A 19,073-nucleotide genomic window follows, 5' to 3' on the forward strand; every position below is an offset into this window, starting at 1 on the left:
TTTTTTCATTCGACTGAAATATCCGATCGGATTTCCCGTTTTCTTGGATTTTTATCGATCTGGAATGCCAGATAATTTTCTTCAATCTTTCTAAAGATTGTATGGTGTGTGTTAGATTGTCAATTTATTAATATACACACCCTAGCAATTTTGTCAGAGTTTCCAATCATTTTTATCATAATTAGGGAAAAAATTTAACATAGGTGTGTGGTACATTGGTCATATTTTTGAAACGTTACAATCAGTCAGAAAAATTGATTGCAATTCTTAAATTGAACAGATATATAAAAAAAATGGTATGGTGTGTGGCCACCTTTATGTAATTTAAAAAGGAGCATGCTGTGTTTTTTCTGCATTTTTCTTCTTGTGTTGCAAACATCTGGCGAAAATCGCAAATCAGAATCGCAATTTGCAGTGCAAAAGAAGCCAAAGACTAGGTGTGGAGAGATGTCTTTTCTAAAATAAGTAACAACCTGAAACAATGAAACAAGAGGTATATGGAAGCTGTCATATTTATTTCCTCTAAACAATACCAGTTGCCGGGCTGTCCTGCTGGTCACCTGCCTCTAATACTTTTAGACACAGACCCCGAACAAGCATGCAGCAGATCAGGTGTTATTGACATTATCGTCAGATTGACAAGATTAGCTACATGCTTGTTTCTGGTCAGAGCCGGCCTTTGGGGGGGGGGGCAACTGGGGCAATCCCCTCAGGTCCCACGCTTGAACAGGCCCCGCGCCACTTGACCCCTCCCCCCCCCCGGCCGTGTGCCTGTGCGGCCAGCTGGAGGAGAGCAGCGCAGAGAAGAGGGAGAGCTGTGAGCAGCGGTGGAGAAGGGGGGCCATCTCACCCCCTTCTCTCACCTTAGGGCTCTCCCTCCCTCGCTCGCTCTCCCCTACGAACTAATGTGCCGGTGGCTGGCAGGCAGTGGGCGGAGCTTACCTTCCGTCTCGCGCCAGAAGTTCTGGTGCCGCTGCTCTGGTCTGGACCAGACCAGAGTAGCGGCAAATCCATCCCACGCCGGCACTGCATCAAGACGGAAGGTAAGTCCCGCCCGCTGCCAGTCAGCCACCTGCACATTAAATCGGAGGGGAGAGCGAGCGAGGGAGGGAGAGCCCTAAGGTGAGGGAAGGGGGGGAGATGGCCCCCCTTCTCCACCGCTGCTCACAGCTTTCCCTCTTCTCTGCGCTGCTCCCCTCCTGCTGGGGGCACACCTGGCTACCTATTCTGGGACATATACCCCCGACTACATATACTGGGCACATATAACCCTGACTATATATGCTGGGGACATATACCCCTGGCTACATATACCCCTGGCTACATATACTGGGCACATATACCCCTGGCTACATATACTGGGCACATATACCCTGCCTACATATACTGGGACATATACTGGGGACATATACACCTGCCTACATATACTGGACAATTATACCCCTACCTACATATACCGGGCACATATACCCCTGCATACATATACTGGGAATATATACCCCTGGCTACATATACTGGGCACATATACCCCTGGCTACATATACTGGGGACATATACCCCTGGCTACATATACTGGGCACATATACCCCTGGCTACATATACTGGGCACATATACCCCTGCCTACATATACTGGGACATATACACCTGCCTACATATACTGGACACATATACCCCTACCTACATATATTGGGCACATGTACCCCTGCATACATATACTGGGCATATATACCCCTGGCTACATATACTGGGCACATATACCCCTGGCTACATATACTGGGGACATATACCCCTGGCTACATATACTGGGCACATTTACCCCTGACTACATATACTGGGGACATTTACCCCTGACTACATATACTGGGCACATATACCCCTGGCTACATATACTGGGACATATACCCCTGACTACATATACTAGGCACATATACCCCTGGCTACATATACTGGGTACATATACCTCTGGCTGCATATACTGGGCACATATTCCCCTGGCTACATATACTGGGCACATATACCCCTGGCTACATATACTGGGCACATATACCCCTGACTACATATACTGGGGACATATACCCCTGGCTACATATACTGGGCACATATACCTCTGGCTACATATACTGGGCACATATACCCCTGACTACATATACTGGGGACATATACCCCTGGCTACTTATACTGGGGACATATACCTCTGGCTACATATACTGGGCACATATACACCTGGCTACATATACTGGGCACATATACCCCTGGCTGCATATACTGGGCACATATACCCCTGGCTACATATACTGGGGACATATACCCCTGACTACATATACTGGGCACATATACCCCTGGCTACCTGTTCTCGGGTCACCTCTACCCCTGGCTACCTGTTCTGGGGACATCTATACAGCTGGCCACCTATTCTGGGGACATTATACCGCTGGCCACCTATTCTGGGGCTACCTATTTTTGGGGAACCACTGCTGTCAGATTGAGTGTATTTTGGGGAACTGCTGCCAGGTGAGAGGTGTCTACCATATTAAGGGGGCATTCTGCCTATTTATGTGAAATGCTGTCTATTTATGTGCCTCATGACTGCTGAATTTGTCTTGTTGGGGGCCTCATGGTTACTGAATTTGTCTTGTTGGGGGCCTCATGATTTGTTGGGGGCCTCAAGATTGCTGAACTAGTCTTGTTGGGGGCCTCATGATTGCTGAATTTGTCTTGTTGGGGGCCTCATGATTGCTGAGTTGGTCATGTTGGGGGCCTCATGATTGCTGAATTTTGCAAGACAAAAGTTACTACAACAATGTGAATTTTGTGAAACGTGAACCTTAGAATCTCCAAATTAATTGAAGCATGAGCTCCCCCACCCCCGCACTTAAAACCACCATGCAAATGTTCGTTTTTATATTGGTTGGGTTAGTGGCCTTTACCTGACATAATTGTTTTCAAACAATAATAATAAGGGATACTGCATTAAAGGTGGACAAGCCCATGAACGTGGTGATACGGTATATGGCCTACACTTATGGCTCTAGGCCCCGCATGTGACACTCGCCCCAGGCCCCGCATACTCTAAAGCCGCCTCTGTTTCTGGTGTTATTCAAACACTACTCCAGCCAAATACATCAACATGGCTGCCGGGGAACTGACATTGTTTAAAAGGGAATAAATACAGCAGCCTCCATATTCTTCTCACTACAGTTGTCCTTTAAGTGACCTGACATAGTAAAAATGTTTTATATTTCATGTGGATGTGTTAGAATCATTTATGAAAATGTCGGTGAGCCTCAGTGGCTGATCTAGGAGTATTGAGCACACTAGAAACTGTATTTTCCCACCACAGCCACTAGATGGTGCCCACTGTATATTATTATGCTACATGCAGGACAAGCCTGGTCAGTATTAACAAAAATATCCCATATGGCCTTTTGAGGGTCTTAATCATGGCAGATTTTCTCCAGTAAAGGATTTTGTTTAAATACTGTGACTGTGATAATATAAACCAAACATCAAAATCACATTTTGTTCCTAAAAAATACATGGTTATAGGTTACTTGCTGTAAAAAAACAAACCCTCAATTTCAAAGTGATCAGTATTTTCAGAGATAAAGGCTTTGTAAATTCAAAGTGATAGTAAACATAACTCTAGAGCTTTTTTTTTATTATTCACTTAAGCTACCCATCACATTAATGACAAATAGGGACATTGAGGGTCAAAAGAAGGAGCCAAATAAACCTTTTGTGCTGCTTTAGCACCCCATTCTCCCTGACAATACAGTAATATCTTCTGATTCTCTATTGCAGTGTTTCCCAACCGCTGTTCCGCGGCACACTAGTGTGCCGCGGAACGTTGCCTGGTGTGCCGTGCTCTTATCCCCCCTCCCGCCCGTCCCTGCGGCCGCCGCTGTTATTACCTTAGCAGCGGCCGCTCTCCCCTCTCCAGACCATGTATATGCTAGCAGCGTATCTCCGGCTGCTCTGTGTGATGCACTGATGCGGAAGGAGGCAGGGCTCGGTTACCATAGTAACGGCGATACATATCGCCGTTACAGGAAGCCGCTGCCCTCCTTTCTTCCGCATCAGTGCATCACACAGAGCAGCCGGAGATACGCTGCTTGAATATACACGCGCCGGAGAGGGGAGAGCGGCCGCTGTTAACAAGGTAATAACAGCGGCGGCCGCGGGGACGGGCGGGAGGCACTAAACTGGCTATACTGGGGCACTATTCTGGGGTACTATACTGGCTATCCTGGGGCACTAAACTGGCTATACTGGGGCACTATTCTAGCTATACTGGGGCACTATTCTGGCTATACTGGGGCACTATACTAGCTATACTGGGGGGCTATACTGGGGCACTATACTGGCTATACTGGGGCACTAAACTGGCTATACTGGGGCACTATTCTGGGGCACTATACTAGCTATACTGGGGCACAATACTGGCTATACTGGGGGGGCTATACTGGGGTACTATACTGGCTATACTGGGGCACTATACTGGCTATACTTGGGGCACTATACTAGCTATACTGGGGGGCTATACTGGGGCACTATACTGGCTATACTTGGGCACTATACTGGGGCACTAAACTGGCTATACTGGGGCACTATTCTGGGGCACTATACTAGCTATACTGGGGCACTATACTAGCTATACTGGGGCACAATACTGGCTATACTGGGGGGCTATACTGGGGTACTATACTGGGGCACTATACTGGCTATACTGGGGCACTATACTAGCTATACTGGGGGGCTATACTGGGGCACTATACTGGCTATACTGGGGCACTAAACTGGCTATACTGGGGCACTATTCTGGGGCACTATACTAGCTATACTGGGGCACAATACTGGCTATACTGGGGGGCTATACTGGGGTACTATACTGGCTATACTGGGGCACTATACTGGCTATACTGGGGCACTATACTGGGGCACTAAACTGGCTATACTGGGGCACTATTCTGGGGCACTATACTAGCTATACTGGGGCACAATACTGGCTATACTGGGGGGCTATACTGGGGTACTATACTGGCTATACTGGGGCACTATACTGGCTATACTGGGGCACTATACTGAGGCAACTAAACTCCCTACACTGGGGCAACTATGCCAGCTATGCAGCCGCACCCCAGCCCCCCCCCCCCCCACCCCATAGCGGCACTGTCCACTAGGTCGCGCAAACAACCGGGGGCCGCATCGCCCCCACCGCGCGCGCGCGCGCGCCGTTCCCCGGAGAAAAATTTGGTCAGACAGTGTTCCCCGGGCCGGAAAAGGTTGGGAAACACTGCTCTATTGTATAGGTCTGAGGTAACTTTCTTTCTTGCCTATCTCTCTCTCTCCATATTGCCTGTCCATTTCTCTTTTCCTCTAACTCTTGCCTGTGTCTCCTACTCTCACTGTCTCCCTTTTTCCTGTCAGTAGCTGTCTCTCACGCTTTTCCTAAATCTCAGGACGTCTTTCCCTTTCTATGTTTCTACCTGTCGCCTTTCTACTATCTCTTTTCCTATTGCCTGTCTCTCAAACTCTATGTCTCCACTTTTTTCTAGCCCTCTCTCTCTCCCTCTTTCCTGTCTCTCTTACTCCATCTCTCTAACTGTTGGCCGTCTCTACCTCATCTCTCTACCTGTTGGCCGTCTCTACCTCATCTCTCTACCTGTTGGCCGTCTCTGCCTCTCTTACTCCATCTCTCTACCTGTTGCCGGTCTCTCCCTCTCTTCCCTGCCTCTCATACTCCATCTCTCTACCTGTTGGCCGTCTCTACCTCATCTCTCTACCTGTTGGCCGTCTCTGCCTCTCTTACTCCATCTCTCTACCTGTTGCCGGTCTCTCCCTCTCTTCCCTGCCTCTCATACTCCATCTCTCTACCTGTTGGCCGTCTCTGCCTCTCTTACTCCATCTCTCTACCTGTTGCCGGTCTCTCCCTCTCTTCCCTGCCTCTCATACTCCATCTCTCTACCTGTTGGCCATCTCTAACTATTTTTTTTAGCCTGCCTCTCTTACTCCATCTCTTTACCTGTTGGCCGTCTCTACCTCTCTTTCTTTAGCTTGCCTCTCGTACTCCGTCTCTCTACCTGTTGCCGGTCTCTTCCTCTCTTTCCTGCCTCTCTTACTCCATCTCTCTACCTGTTGGCCGTCTCTACCTCTCTTTAGCCTGCCTCTCTTACTCCATCTCTCTACCGGTTGCCAGTCTCTCCCTCTCTTACTCCATCTCTCTACCTGTTGGCCGTATCTACCTCTCTTTCTTTAGCCTGCCTCTCTTACTCCATCTCTCTACCTGTTGCCAGTCTCTCCCTCTCTTTCCTGCCTCTCTTACTCCATCTCTCTACCAGTTGGCTGTTTCCACCTCTCTCCCTCACCTGCATGTATCTACTACTCTTTCTCGCTCTCCGTCTAGCCTGCCTCTCTCTCCATCTACCAGTTGCCTGTCTATCACTCAAACTCTAGCCTGCTTCTCTCACTCCATCTCTCTACATGTCGCTTGTCTCTACCACTCTCTCTCCCCCTCCCTCTAGCCCACCTCACTCACTAAATCCACCTGTTGCCTGTTTCTACCACTCTCTTTCTCTCTCTCTAGCCTGCCTCGCAAACTCCATGTACTTATTGCCTGTCTCTACCCCTCTCTCGCACCCTCTAGCTTGATTCTTGCACTCCTATCTACCAGTTGCCTGTCTCTACCACTCCATCTCTTTTCCTCTAGTCTGGCTCTCTCAGTTTGTCTCTTACCTGCCTCTCTCTAGTTCTCCCAACACTCTCCCTCTCTATACCTCACAAACCTATAGCTCGGCTTCTTTATATATTTCACATATGCATTCTTTTGCTGACCTTTAACGAAGATAACAAGCTGATTGTGTAAAGTTATTATCATAGGTCTAAGATTGTGGAAGCTTTATTTTCTATAATGCTATAAACATTTGGAAATGCTGTTATTTGGCACATAAATATAACTGAAGATTCTGTTTCACATGATTGCTTGGCAACACATGACAGGAAAACGCTATAATGATTGTACTTTACACAGCTGGAGCAAAGTAGAGTCACTGCCAGAGGCTATGCTTTTCAGCAGTCTATTTTTGCATGAAAACTTCACAGAAGGGAGTGCTGAACACATTTAGTAGCTCAGAATATAAGAAGTTTGTTAAGAAAAAAAAAGACCATGTCAGGATCTCAAAATGTCCCCAGTGTCCCAACAGCATTGTGGTAAAGAACAGCAGAATAGTTCCCATGCCTTATGTTATTATTGCACATTAATATAGTGCTGACATCTTTGCAGTGCTTATACATAGTGTAATGTGTACACGTCACTAACTGACCCTCAGTGGAGCTCACAATCTAATCCCTACCATAGTCAGTCATTATGAGTCATTATGTTCCTATTGTAGAGGACAGCTTTGTTTTCCTTGAGTGGACCAATCAGGGCTGGGGAGTCAGTACAGATAATGAAATGTCCAACTCCAGGTACCCAAAATTGCTCTGACTCCTCGACCCCGACTACACAGGCACTTAAGGCTATGGGATCAGTACTAAAATCATCTGACTCCAACTCAGACTCCTCAGTTTATGAGAACACTGACTCCAAGTACCCCAAAATTGCTCAGAGTCCTCAACTCTAACTCCAAAGCCCTAGGACCAATTAACATGTGTGTGTTTTTTGGGATGTGTAAAGAAACCAGATTACCCAGAGGAAACCCACGCAAACATGAGGAGAAAGTACAAACTTCATGCAGATAAGGTAATGGCCCAGTTTTGAACCAGTCACCCTAGCGCTGCAAGAGGAGGCTAAAAAAAAAATCTTATAGATGTAAAGCTTCCCAAAAACACGGTGGCTTCCTTAATTCTTAAAGTGTACCCGCATCTAATGCTTGATGTTGCCTAAAGATCTGGCATACCCGATCTTTAGCGACCCCTAAGTGCATTCTTCTCCCCACTCACCCTACATGCAAGAAGGCTCTTTGTCATACGCTGCTTGTCCCTCCCCTTCACTCCAATGGCTGCATTGCTTGCCTAATGCTAAGCTTCTGTACAGTGTTAGGCCCCAAGCTGTCGCTTGATGGATCAAGTCCCAATTCCTGCTGGGGAGCAGAAATCTATAGTTTATATGTAGCCTAGTAATGGAAGTGACTGAGGTCTTGATCGTCTGGCTAAGCTCCAGAGAATGTGCGGAGAAACTCACAGGACAATCTTTACTGCAACACTATATTTGGTCTTTATGGCATAGTGGTCAGGCAGAAGTCCCTCCTCAGTCTTGAAAGTCTGGAGTTTTAAAAAGACATGGTAAGTATTCTCAGACTGTGGAAAACAGCCTAACTCTCATACTGAAGGAAAACAAACAAGGAACCACAGGTGACCTGTGCATTACCTCTGAGGCTGGGCGCACACTAGGGATAATTGCGAGCATTTCACCAGTATCAGAGCACTGTAATGACTTTCTATGGGCCACAGAAGATTCCGCAATCGTTCTATATTAGTTTGCGCTTTTGTCTGCTATCATATAGTATCCACATTAGACTTAAAGTGAACCTAAACTGAGAGGGATATGGATGTTTCTATTTAAACAATACCAGTTGCTTGTCATCTTTCTGATCCCTGTGGCTGCAGTAGTGGCTGAATAACACATCTTAAACAAGCATGCAGCTAATCCAGTCTGACTTCAGTCAGAGCACCTGATCTGTATGCTTGTTCAGGGGCTGTGGCTAAAAGTATTAGAGACACAGGATCAGCAGGAAAAAGCCATATTGTTCTCAGTTTAGGTTCCCTATAAGATGATACAATTTTTCCATTTCTTTTCCATTCAAGAATTAGGGCCGGTTAAAACGGACGATTTCCAGGCTGTAAATGTTGGCCATGGCGCATGCCATAGTTTACCGTCGTTCATTTTTCGCATGCACCTGCCCAGCCCTTTGGCAATGATGATAGCAACATATTGCTTCCAGGGTCACTTTTCCATGGGTGAAAAATGCTTCATGCTACTGATGACTTATCCTCACACCCTTTACTAAGTCACCTTTTCCCCAAATTTGCTCAGATTTAAAAGGAGTCAAGGATTTCCTCTATCCCTGGACTCTTAGCCTCTCTGAGACACAATGGAAAATGTATCCCGGGAACAGATAAAAATTTCCTGCGGGACTTTCCCAGATCCCCTGGTCTACTACTTAGGGACTTTGCATCCGGTGGTGTCTCTCCTGGTGCAAAAACTTTAGAAGAGCTGAACCAAGACTCTGAGATTTCTATTCCCTTTTGGTCTTACTTCCAGGTCCAAAGTTTTCTGGAATCCTTCAAGGATCTTTCGGAGGTTACTCGATCTCTTACCTCCTTTAAGAATTTATGTTTACTCCAGGTTCCACAAAGACACCTACTATCTGGGCTCTACAACGAACATCTAGTAAAAACACTGCACCCACCATATCTGTAAGGAACGTTGGGAATCGGCCTTAGGGAAGGAGTTTACTGTCCCTGATTGTTTACTGTCCATAAAAGCTCCATCAATGTCTCCACTCAGGAATGCAATTTTAAAATTCTATCTCATTGGTATCGTACCCCCTCAATCATACACAGGTTTGCTGAATCTGTTCCTGATGTTTGTTGGAGGTGTGGGGGAAACCCTGGGGACCTGATACATATATGGTGGAAATGCCCCTCAATAATTAACTTCTGGAAAGAAGTTCAAGCTCTTACCAAACAGATCTCTGACTTTGACATTCCCTGGGAACCAGAGGCCTTTTTACTTCACATGATGGCAATAACGGGCAGAGGTTATGGGAAATCACTTCCCTGTCATCTTTTAAATGCTGCCAGAGCTTGTGTTCTGGTCCTTTGGCGATCCCCAACCCCTCCAACTGTTAAAATTTGGTTGGAAAGAGTCCAAATCATTGCCGAGATTGAGGACCTCATTCATACCAAAGAGGAACAGATTACCAAATACATTAAAACCTGGTTCCTTTGGTTCGATTTTAAAGATACTGATGAATATAGGAATCTTATGTCCTAGCAGATTTTTCAATCAGGGTAGTGGTCCCTCCCTTCTCCCCGGGTATATCCTGTCTTTTCCTTGTGGCATATCTGGCAATTTTCCACTGCTGAGCGAGACCGTTGCCTCAGCTTGTTAGCTCCATTTCCCAGTGAATTTTTTTTTTCCTGTCCAGAAATAGTCCCTTCTCCGGAAATAAGCTCTTCAATTCTAAAATGTAGAGCAGTGTATGACATTCTGTATCAACGACTCTTTTTCTAACATAAAGGTATTATACATAGAACTGGCTTGATTTTGTTCTTTTGTGTTCTTTGATTACCCGAAATACCTATTGTAATATTAATGCAATCTATGTATACATTGCTTCATTTTTCTAAAATAATGCTATCTATGTATGCACTGCTTTATTTCTTCTAAAATAAAATATTGTTACAAAAAAAAAAAAAAAAAATAATGCTGCATGCCACCGGAAACACGCTTGCAGAAAAGCATTTGAGCAAGACACTGGCAAGCTGATTCAGACGCTCGTCTGACCTGGTCCTTAGAATGATTTTTTTTATTAATTGTAACATTTGAAAAATCTAACCAATGCACCACACGTTACATTTGTACCCAATTTTGGAAAAAACATGATTGAAAACTCTGAAAAAAGTTGCTTGGCTCTATAAATTAAGAAATTGACATTCTTCCCATTTCATAAAAATTGATCAGACAAATCCACCGCTCCTGATCGACTTACCGGTAAATCGAATTGTGAAATTCGATCAGATTACTTCAATGAATAAAAAACGCTGTAGATTTGTCTGTGCAACCAATCGTTTTTGAGCTGCAGAGAAATTTTATCATTTTATTGTATCTTGTGTGGCCACCTTTACTGTGCTTTCTGCCTCATATGCATATAAATATGCATCATGAGTATTCTGGTGAAAACATACAATGACTCTCCCAAGGGAAAATGTGTTATTAGCACCTCTATGTAGTGAAGTCATTTGCATTGCATACAGATATATCACCATGGAGCACTCTGATGTTATATGAGTAAAGGAAGATGGTAGGGATGGCCCAGGGGAAGAAACCGAAGAACAATATGGGAAGGGGGGGGGGGGGGGGAGCCATACTCTTCTTCCAGCCTGTGGACGTCACAAACATGGAAAACATCCCGGCTCTACACGTAATTGGTCAGGGCTCAGGTGTGTTTCACAGAATGGAGTAGATAGTAGTGTACTCTTACACACGTTCTTATATTGCAAAGAAAAACAGGAGCTGATATTTAGACACAACCTAAAACTAATAACATTAACTCTTATGACTTCATATACAATATGAAAAGCAATGAGAAGCTGACATATAGCCCAGTATTTGATATGCTGATTAATCACTTATGTATGGTGTAAGCTCTCCACCTCATTATCCTGACTGACAACACAGTTTACATAGAGCGTGAGAAGTCCTTTCTCTCCTGACAATCACTGCTATGCTGTGACATAATGAGAGGGCTCCCACATGTTATCTTCATCTCAGGGCTGTCTAACTCCAGTCCTCGAGGGTCAGATCCATGCCAGTGTTTAGAATGGACCAAGAGATGGAGAAATGTGTTCTACTTGATGTACCACACCTTTTCCTGATCCACGCTCTTGAATTAATTTGAGCTGTGCCAAAAATATGTAAGGACCTCGGCCCTCGAGGACTGGAGTTGGACAGTTAGGGATGTTAGGGTAGGTTAGGTGCTAGGAGAGGGGCAGGAGGTTAATGTTAGTTGCCTAGTTGCCCACTAGAGGGGGATAAGGGTTAGGCTCCATGGGGGGGGGGGGGGGTTTAAATGTTACGCAACACCAGGGGGGAGGCTAAGTATTCAGCGCCACCAAGGGAGGGTTCTATGCAAGAGTAGGGAGAAGTAACATATCAGCAAATATTACAGATACAGTGTTCTCATCAGAAATTTTTTCCAGCCGGGTGGCATGAAAAAGTAGCCGGGTGGGGCGAGATGACAGAATGCAGGTCCGGTGCTTCTGTGTGCAGCTCTGCTTACAGAATAGGAGGAGGTGAGCGGATGACAGCCGGGTGCCCACCAAAACTAGCACCCGGATAAAAGAGCCTGGGGAGAACACTGAGATATTTTACTATTTGAATTAAGTAGCAGAATATTGGAAAATGTACCGCCGCATTCCTGGCGCAAACTCTGCAGCGCTTTGTCGCATGATGCGTGCCTATCACATGGATTATGCAGTAATGCACATCAATGGTTGACGCAGAACGTGTGAACAGCAGGAGCGCGGTGCATCACACATGCACGGACCAATGGGAATCCCAGTGATGTACTTCCTGTCCAGCAAGGAGTACGTCGCTATCCGGAGGAGGGCCTATGCATATGACCCTGATGCTGCACCGTGGTGCAGGGTCATATGAAGGCTGATTTCTGTGATTCGGTGCTTGCACAGATATTCATAGATGGGATACCGGCCTAAAGGAAACATGAAGTGAGAGAGGTATGGAGGCTGAAATACAATATTATTTACCTTTATACAATACCAGTTGCCTAGTTTCCCTGCTGATCCTCTGCCTCTATCTAATATTTTTAGCCATAGATGCTGAACAAGCATGCAGATTAAATGTTTCTGATAAAAATTGGACAATATTAGCAGCAAGCTTGTTTCAGGTGTGCGATTCAGACACTACCGATGCCAGGATAAATCAGCAAGACTGCCAGGCAACTGGTATTGTTTAACCCTTTCGCGACCAGACAACCCACACCCTTAAAGTGACCCAGAGATCACGAATTACAACGTTTTTTTTTACTTACCCGGGGCTTCCTCCAGCCCCATAAGCACTGATGCGTCCCTCACCGTCCTACCGTTGCCCTCCATTCAGCGGTAATCAGCCCCTGTAACTGGCTCAGTCGGCTCCAGTCTGAGTCAGCCAGGGTCTTCTGAGCATGGGCAGAAGACCCCGGCTTACATCACTGAGCCGAATACCGGAGCTGATTACCGCTAAATGGAGGATTGTGAGAGGACTGCGGGAGGACGACAAGGGAAGCATCCATGCTTAAGGGGCTGGAGGAAGCCCCGGGTGAGTAAAAAAACATTGTAATTCGTGATCTCTGGTACACTTTAAGGACAGAACCGTCCTTTCTCCAATTTTGCCCTGTGATTAGTGTGATTGACTCACAGTAATCACACCGCAGTATCAGGAAATTGAGATTGACCGAGATGCGACAGCAGGGCAAGTGTGTGCAGCATCGTAACAGCGGCACAAGCAGCGAGGATGGCAGGAGTGCACAGCGGTGATTAATTGGAATCTACGTCCTGTCACAGCCACCAGCAGGCTATAGATTCCAAACAGGTCGGCCCAGAAGTGGTTAAAAGTAAATAAATATGGCAGCCTCCATGTACGATCCTTGCTTGGGGTTCCCGTTAAAGCATCTGCTGTGAATGTCTTGGTGGCAGATAGCACAGGACATCTTTTGAAGTCTTGTAGAGTCCATGCCTCAATGAGTCAGAGCCATTTGCTTTTAATACTTTGACTATACTGTGTATATTTATTATCGAGCACAATTCTATGGGCCTGATTCACAAAGCGGTGCTAACAGTTAGCACGCTGGTGAAAAGCCCTTTATCATGCCTAAACTCAGTTTAGGCATGATAAGTTTAGGTGTGATAAGTTTAGGCATGAAAAGTTTAGGTGTGATAAGTTTAAGCACCAACTGGGTTAGCACCGCAGTGCACAGCTGATCAAAAGTTTTGCGCTAGCAAAGTCTGGTGCACTTCGCATAGAGTTTAATGGCGCTGCTTTGCGTGCGGGACTTTGCGCGCAATCTAAACTTATCTAGACTTATCATGCCTAAACGTATTACGCCTAAACTGGCTTTTCACCAGCGTGGTGCAATGGTTATCACACCTAGGGCTCGATTTACCAAGCGGTGCAAAGTGTTAGCACCGTGGTGAAAAGGCCCTCTTCACGCCTAAAGTCACTTTAGGCATGATAAGAAGGGCTTCGCGCGAAGTTTCCGCGCGTAAAGTTTTGCGCGCGCTCCCGCGTGCGTGCGCGCGAAGCGCCCCTCACTTCGCGCGATGCGCCCATTAAACCCTATGGGACTTTGCGCGCGCGCCTGTGCGGGTGCGCGCGCAAAACTTTGCGCGCGATAACTTCGCGCGAAGTGCAGCCAAAAACGGTGCTAACTCAGTGGTGAAGAGGTCATCACGCCTAAAGTCCTTTAGGCGTGATAACTGGGTTAGCACCGCTTGGTGAATCGAGCCCCTACAGTCTCTAACTGGGTTAGCACCGCTTTAAGAATCGAGCCCCATGAGGGGTTCTCCATTCATAATGCTAAAACACTCTGCTTAGTACATTCATTTTTACCATACATATAGAAATGACCTGTTACTGACCCAGGCTGCGCTACAGTAGAAAATGATAAAAACTACTAGGGATGGCGGTACAATATTGCAGTTTGGATTGTGTTATGATATAAAACAAAGTGATGTAAAACATGACTTCTCTTGAATGGCACGTGCAAGTTTGTGAATTTTATAAAAAATACTAAATAAAAGACACTGTTCCTTTAAGAGACAGCCCTCTCATCCTATTGTCCTGGTTCCTGGGAAGATCGTGCTGGACAACCATGAGTAACCGTGGAAACCTGCAGTACAGCGGCCTGCAGCACTTCTCAGTATATGGGCTGCAGTGTAACCTCAGAAGTGATAATTGGTGCTCCACACCAGTAATTCTAGAAAGGAAGAAAGTCAGATGGGGAACCTGCAGCTTGCTATATGCAAATGTCATCAGTGTTACTACCGCAATGAGATGTTCTGAGGAAGCAGCTCTAACTAACTGATGCTTATGAATAATTGCAGCTGTGTGAAGGCTTGGTCACACTGCACTTTAATCAACATCTGCCACACAATACTTTTTTTTTTTACTTGCAGTGTAAAAAAAAAAGGGTTATTTCTGTAGACATACTGAGCAAAGCAAACTTGTAGTGGGAGGGAACTCCATCCCATTTAAAAATATGCAATTTATCTGGCTGCCATGCCAATTCCTCATACTCTAAAGCGGAGTACACACGTACGATAACGATCGTTCGAAAACGAACGATAACGACAATCGGACCGATAATCGTGCATTCCAAATTTTCCAAGGATTGTTTTTTTGGAAGATAACGACTGTTATCGTTCAATCCGACCGATCCAACCCGGCGGATTTTTTTGAAAGATAATCGTTCAATTGTTGCAGTGTGTACAAAGATCGTCCGATAATGATTATCTGTGGAGTAGTACGCATGTTCTTATTGCCTGTCATAACGTCACTCCTGTTTGCGCACGCATTTTTTTATCGTTCGTCGTTCAGTACTTTATACTTATATCGTTCACATGTGTACACAATCGTTCATTACGAACGATCTTTTTGGGCTAATTTGAATATCGTGTAAACATCACGAATCGTTCGTAATGAACGATCTTTATCGTACGTCTATACGAACGCTAAGGCCTTGTTCACATTATAGGCGTTTTTGTAAAATTTTAAGCGCAGGCGATTTTCAAAATCGCCCTGAAAATGTTTGTGCAATGATTCTCTGTGAGAGAGTTCATATCTGAGAGGTTTGTTTTTGATCCGCTTAGAAAAGCGGTGCTTGGGCCATATTTGAGGCAATTTGCCTCAATGGAAGGTATAGCAAAAACGCAAAGGGCCTGATTCACAAAGCGGTGCTAACAGTTAGCACGCTGGTGAAAAGCCCTTTATCCCGCCTAAACTCAGTTTAGGCATGATAAGTTTAGGTGTGATAAGATTAGGTGTGATAAGTTTAGGTGTGATAAGTTTAGGCATGATAAGTTTAGGTGTGATAAGTTTAGGCATGATAAGTTTAGGTGTGATAAGTTTAGGCATGATAAGTTTAAGCACAAACTGCGTTAGCACCGTAGTGCACAGCTGATCAAAAGTTTTGCGCTAGCAAAGTCTGGTGCACTTCGCATAGAGTTTAATGGCGCTGCTTTGCGTGCTGGACTTTGCACGCTATCTACACTTATCTAAACTTAGCATGCCTAAACTTATCACACCTAAACTTATCACGCCTAAACTGGCTTTTCACCAGCATGGTGCAATGGTTATCACGCCTAAAGTCTCTAACTGGGTTAGCACCGCTTTGTGAATCGAGCCCAAAATGTTCACAAAATCGCTTTGGCAAGCGACTGTGTGAGCGTTTAAAAAAAATACATTGTATTTACTTTTTCAGGATTTCTTTCCGGATCAAAAGACGGAAGCGCTCTGCAAACGCGCTTACAAAAACGCCCACAAAAATCAATCAAAATTAAATAAATGCGGAAAAAAGCCCACCGCAGACGGACAAGTGAGCCGAACGCAATGTGAACAAGTCTTGAGGGCCGTTTCACACTGGCGTAGTGCGGCATTTTGCCGCAGGCTAACGCTAGGACAATGAAAGTCTATGGGGTAGTCTATATTGCATGCGGTGCCTGCAATACCCTAACGCAAGCGTATACCTACGTTACCGTGCAGCTCCTGTGGCGAGCTGTGGCAGAACATAAGTCATGTTAGTCTATGGTGACGCGTGTTTTAAAATGCCCACTGCAAGTTTTACACATCATGCATGCGTGTAAGCGTATTTTAGCAATATGCTTCCACGCACATCATCGATTCGGCCACAGGAAGTGAGTGTCACTTCCTGCTTGGTCTGCCGCCAGATTGGGATTACCGTATACCAATGTGGTACCCTAGACTGAACCGCACTGCTACCACCAATATACAATGTGAAACCGGCCTAAAGCTATGCAAAGACCATAGAAAAATGATGTGTATGCATTAAACTGTGTTAAGCAGAATAACATGCGTAAAGTGTTATACACGATGAGTAGAGCAGAATGCAATACATTACATACAATGCATTGTGATCTACTCATCGTGCATAACACTTTATGCATGCAATTCTGCTTAAGGCAGTTTAGTGCATACACCCCACTGTCTTCTGAAATCCTCTTATGATCACTTCAGGTAACCCACAATCATTGTCTGCTGAGCAGCATGTTTTGTACTATGAGCGGGGCTACACTTGCAGCGGAGAAATAGAAATAGCAGTTAGTAAAGGATTTTGCACCTTGGCAGAGTTGCTGAAGAGAGGGAAATTTGTAAGCACCGTAGGCAGTCACCTAAAAGAATCAGGAATGTTTGGTTTGAGCAATAATAGTCTACTGTGCACACATAGCTTTTTGCTTTCCAAAGTGACTGCTGATCCAGCATTAGTATCCAGATTGGGGGAACCGACTCAAATCTGGCCGTTGTAGGTGGGTGACAAAAATACAGGTGGTGCCAAAATATCATAGCAGCCATCTTTTAAAAGGGAAAGAAGCTAGCAGCCTTCATGTTCCTGCCGCAGAGCTGCACCTGACAGGACTAAAAATGTTGCCATCTGTGATAAATTTCAGGATGTAAATCGGGGTGAGGGAATATTTTGCCATGGACAAACACTTACTACATAATTAATAACAAGCAATTTTATTCATTACTTAATTTTCACTACAGTTCCTCTATAAATTGCTTTGTGTGGTAAGTGTAAACCTGCCTATATACTTGAAGCCATATCCTTTTCCTGTATGAAGCAAAGGAGTCACCTCAGTAAACAAGAAGTGATATTGCACACTGTAGAGGAAGTGGGTTTGCTTTGTTGTCTGATATGCACCTTCCGAAGTGTTTTAAAAGCTGCCATGATGGCATCACTTTATTGCAGATTGTAATTATTGACAATGGAGGAAACTCAATTGCTCCGTTTAAATCCTCCCAGGACGGGAAGAGCCAATAGGATGCAGAATGCAAGCTGAAGCGTCTATTAACCACTTGGGAGCCATCTCTCTGTGCTGCGCACACTAGACTTAGAAATCTGGGTAACTCAGCGTGACAATATCTGTGTCAACACTAAACTTATAGAATTATGCCATTGCTACGCTGACTGTTGCAACGCTGTATCGCTGCTGGGAAGGGGGGGGGGGAGGGTGGGAGGAATATTTCATACATAGCTCCTAATCCCACACACAGGCCGGCCTGTCAGCACCTCTTTGTTGCGTTGGACAGCTGATATCATACTCTGGGCACACAGCTGAAGATACTTGGAATTCTAGGCATACATTCATTATCAAAAATATTGCGCTACTTAAAGGATCAGTGAAGAAAAAAAAAAGAACTAGTTGGTTTACTTTGCAAATGTTGTCAATCACATGCTTAGATAAACATGTAAAAGTTTCAAGAACTTATTGAAACGGAGTTTATATAAACAGGAACTGAACACAGCACAGTTTTTGAGGATGGGGTGATGTGGTTGTAGTGGGTGAGAACCTTCTTATGGTTTTTACTAGATAAGATATTTGCTAGATAAGAAAATTGGTGCACTTCATAAATAATTTTAATGAATGATTTTTCTTAAAACCTAACATTAATTCATTTTCAGCATGGAAAAGAACAAAGGGGAAAGCTAAATATTTAGCTAAATGTATGTTGAATTTGATTTTTAACAGGCTCAATACTTGGCATGAATATATATTAACAACATTTTATTCCACTAAAAAAGAAACACAGAGATAAACTGGTAGAAACTCAATAAACCAACCACCAATAAACCTCAAATTGTATCCTGATATGCCAAAAATACATCTGTCAGCTTAGAGAAAACCTATACTGAAAATAAAAGTCAAAATAGGCATACACAAGTCATACTTACCTTCCATGTAGTCTACTCCTCAGTGTCTTTCTCCTGTCCTGCGTCCTATTTGTTCACTATGATCAAGTGAATTTTCCGTCCTCCATTTTGAAAATAGCCATTACCCATAACAGCTTTCTGGTCAGCACACAGTTAAACTGTAACATCGCCCATTTGAGCCATAGGGAAACATGGACATTGCCTGGTACATCCGTTTTCCTCTCAGCTATAACTGACAGCAACTGATATTTTACTGACAGCAACTGATATATTTCAGATCTGACAAAATATTGTCAGAACTGGATGGGATTATTGTCAGAAGAAAATGGTGAGCTTCTGAGAGGAACTGATGGCAAGGTAACTATGTAATGTTCATTTGAAGTTACCTCATGTGTTTATTTTAA

The 19,073-nt window shown here is 44.7% G+C and overlaps 1 protein-coding gene across 2 annotated transcripts in view; it reads right to left on the bottom strand.

Moving 5' to 3' along the window:
- Positions 1 to 19,073, bottom strand: part of LIMK1 (LIM domain kinase 1) — a 179,629-nt gene that overhangs the window by 55,617 nt on the left and 104,939 nt on the right. The gene's annotated exons all lie outside the window — the stretch shown is intronic.

Source organism: Hyperolius riggenbachi, chromosome 2 (genome assembly GCF_040937935.1).
Source record: "Hyperolius riggenbachi isolate aHypRig1 chromosome 2, aHypRig1.pri, whole genome shotgun sequence".
Classification (NCBI taxonomy): domain Eukaryota; kingdom Metazoa; phylum Chordata; class Amphibia; order Anura; family Hyperoliidae; genus Hyperolius; species Hyperolius riggenbachi.